The sequence below is a fragment of the Hippocampus comes genome, unplaced genomic scaffold, assembly GCF_001891065.2.
Source record: "Hippocampus comes isolate QL1 unplaced genomic scaffold, H_comes_QL1_v1.1 scaffold130, whole genome shotgun sequence".
Classification (NCBI taxonomy): domain Eukaryota; kingdom Metazoa; phylum Chordata; class Actinopteri; order Syngnathiformes; family Syngnathidae; genus Hippocampus; species Hippocampus comes.
Window position 1 is genome coordinate 3,003,529 of NW_017842057.1, and position 4,165 is coordinate 3,007,693.

Consider the following 4,165-nt stretch of genomic DNA (forward strand, 5'->3'; position numbering starts at 1 on the left):
CATACACACACACACACACACACACACACACACACGCACACACACACACCGTTTAGAAGCATAGCTATAGCTCCATTAATGTTTCCTTGAAGCTGCCCACATGAACAATTTCGTACTGCTCACACCCTCTCAGCACACATGGTGACGCTGGTGTGCACCACGCATGAACATTGCTCCATTTCTCCATTCAATCATTCGCCTTCCACCCCAGTTTAACCGAGAAACTGCACACCACATCATTCCCACTTCCCTTACAGTTCCTGTAGTGCCACCAAAGTTGCACACTCAGTTGTTGTACAATAGTTTGAAGCATGCATAGAGCTACTGACGTCACATGACTATTGCCGTGTGCATTTGTTTACACAGCCACGTTGGGAGTATTGTTGTGCCAGCACACAAAGCACAACAATGGAGAGCACCAATAAAACCTCGTGTCAACATCAACATTCGTCCAAGTCAGGGGGTGGCAACCCAAAATGTTGAAACGGCCATATTGGACCAAAAAAAAAAAAACAAAAAAAAAAAACGAAAAACAAATGTGTCTGGAGCTGCAACAAATTAAAAGCCTCAGAAAGATGTCAACACACTGGTATCTATGTTCGCTATATTAGCCTAATATCAAAATGACTAAGTTGGCTACAAATACACAATGAGCCTTCCCGTTAAACGTTTTTTTTTTCCCTGCATATGCTCTACAGGCCCAAACTTTTTGACTAAAGCTCTAGTCTTCGATCAACCAGCCTCCCGCGATCGACCCATGACCGCACACGCACGTAAACACACGCACTTATGCACGCATGCCATAATGAGCAACAACCATAACGGCGACTAAGATGAACGAGGCACGGGATGCACTTTTGCAGCGTGTTAAGTTTCGTAGCTGACGTGTAACGTTTTAAAATGCTTCTCTCAGTCCTTCAGATTGCCATTCTTTACCAGTTCCCTTGGTGAATTGGACATGAAACGCCGTTTCTTCTTACAACAGCCACCTGCCTAATAGAAACGTGTGTCGCAGGCTATGACGCAAATCTTCGTTGACAAAAATGTTGAAATGTAATATTTATTCGAAATATTTTTACAACATTGGAAAATGCTAAAGCTAAAGAGCCGCATGCGGCTCCTGAGCCACGTGTTGCCAACCCCTAAACCAAGTGAATTCAAATCTCACTTTGATGAAAAAGACTTTATGAGATACATGCACAAGCTGGACAGCTTGGATATTACCGTCAAGCCGCAGATGTGCTATTTTTTTTTTTTTTCAACGATCGCAACAGCAGTTCGGGAGAATATTCTGGATCTGCAATATTTAGATATCTACAATTATCTGGTTGAATTTCACTCTCTACACTGGTGAGTGCTTGTGATTATACAAAGTCTTAAAAGGTTACAAAGTTGTACACTCCGGATTTGTTATGCCCTTTTATGTGTGGTCAGTATGCCTTCTAAACTAGCAGCTTCACTCGGGTCTTGTACTATCGTTATTATGTTTGCTTGCACCTGCGGATTTGTCAGCCATGGTCGATTATGCCGTAAAAAGCATTTTTTGTGCTGCCACTGTTGGCCAAGTTATTAAATTTAACTGTGTAATATTGAAATAATAAGGACGAATGTTTTTTCGTCATAAACAAAGCAGACTATTCTCTTACCCCAAAATTTTGTGTGGTGGGAGGCCATTTTCACGCAGGTCTAGAACTATTGTTATTAGGTATGTTAGCATCTGCTGTGTCAAGTGCCGGATCACGTCTTTCACCAGCATTTAATCATATCTAACTATACAATCAAGCTATGATACGTCCATATGACTGATTCATTAATTGACTCACCCGATATGAAGTGATTGCTAATCAGGCAATAACTAAGAGAATGCTCACACCTTCTTTTGCCTCCTCTCGTTGTGGTGCCCTGGTGCATTGCAAAAGTGTGGCGTTTGAATTTACTCAACGTAGCACCTCGGTTTCTTTACTACCAATGTGATGTTTACATATGGCGCAATGCATTGTGAGGATGCCTGACGTCAACATCTGGAGCGCTATGTCAGTTTGTCCAAAAGCTGTAAAAAAATAGACAAAATTCAGCAGCAGCCTGTTCAGACAAGAATGCCGTCCACCCTTTGAGAGGAAGGATGGGCTGTTTTGGTCGTGGTGTCCAAAGCCTACCATATGAATCAGGAAGTCCAAATATGGGCATAGTTTAGGAACCACTTTGGCGCGTTTCAGAGGTCAGAGGACTATTTGTGTGTTTTATGAGATAAATGTTTTCCATTATTCATGAGTGGGCAATGTGGTACCATATTCGTACAGATTCCACTGAGACTTAATTAATTATATGTATTACCTTAAGTGCCTGATGTATCAAACAAATTGATATTATAATTTGAAAATTGAATTCAGAGCATTAAGCTCTCGTATCGGACATGTTGTTCATTCAGTATTGATCCGCACTAGTCAAATTATTACAACAGTGGAGGGAAAATAGCATTAAGAGGTTTGTTTAATACAGACCAATACAGCCTAACTTTTTGTGAGTGAGGAATTGATGCCAGATGAGTAACTATAGCACAGATGGGACTCTGCAACAAGCCCTCCCTGGTTACATTGTTGTCCTGGGTGTCTCCAATGACAAATGGCTGTCTTGGATTGAGATAAGTAAGGTGGGGCTTGTATGTGTTTAATGAACCAGAAAATGAAATGATTACTATTGGGCTTCTATTGACTGCACTGCTGGTGACACTCTTGCTTCATCCTGAAGGTTAATTGGACTTGAACCCAAAAAGTCAAAGGGTTAAGCACGGTCAGTGTGACAGCAGGTCCTTCTGGGAACAGCCTTTTCAAATGGCTGCTAATCAGATTTGTCCAGGGGCTTTCCTTATGATAATGCTTTCTTGTGCTTCTCTCTTGCTGCTGAACCACACTGCAATATTGATTCACATACGATAACATTATCCTTGTCAACTGCGGGCGGGCAGTTACAGTTATGTCTTTGTAGTCAAGAAAATAAAGCTGCCCTGCCAGTTCCATTATATTGATATTGAGTGAGCAGTTATTAATGTTTGGACATGCCACACACTTCTTTTTAGTCTCTGTATGAAGAAAATGTATTGTGCTGTTAGTCTTTCATAGCTACCATTAGAACTTACTCAACCATCCATGGCTGAAGTCATGTCAAACAACATGTTTACAAGGTAATTCTGAGTATCCATCTACCCAACTTTAATAGCGTTTATTATCACAAAGTTTGCCACCACCTTGCGTGTATGCTTAATTTCTTATCCCAGCTGACTTCAGGCAAGAGATGGGATCTAGCCTGGACCGACCACAGGACACAAAGAGACACAAAACCATGGATGACACCCATAGATATACAAATTATTTTCAGAAAGTCATTGCACATTCTAAATGTACAACTTACGCATAAAGGATGAAAGTAATGAAGGACTGGATATTGGCGAGACCCCAGTTTCAGCACTGTTGATGTGTCCTTAAGCGAGGCACCAGTCACGGAATCTCGAACTCACCTCGGGAGCACAGCTACACTCCGTTACTCTGACATGTCTCCCTTGCTTTGCTCATGTGTGACCTGGTTCTTTTAGTGTGCATACATTGACTGCAGTGTAAAATTGAATTTCCCCTTGGGGGTGAAACTTCATATCATTAAAAAATAAATAAATGAATAAATAAGCATTACTTTGTATAACTACTACCGGCTATCCTTGTCATAAAAGGGTGTGGTCTGCAAACACATGGCAGTGAACCCAAGTGCAGGGAAGCAGCCAAAGGCAAAGAGCGGCAAAGGTTCAGGGGAATCTGATAGGCAGAGGTTCAGGGGAATCTAATATGCAGAGGTTCAGGGGAATCTGATGGATGGATGGATGGATGGATGGATGGATGGATGGATGGATGGATGGATAAAGAATGGTGACAGGCTCACTACGCAGAACACAGGACTATTAATGAAAGAGTATAAAGGAAGCCAGGTACGAAAAACAAAGAATTTAGAAACGAGGAGCACGAGTGGCTTGAGGGAGCTCACTGGCTGACACGGAGTAAGGCTGACTAGGCCTGGTGGAGACAAAGATATTGCTGAGTAGACAAAGAAGGCTGACCACTTCAAAACTCACAGACGAAAACAGAAAATTATGTTTCAGTGTTAACAACAACAAACAGCA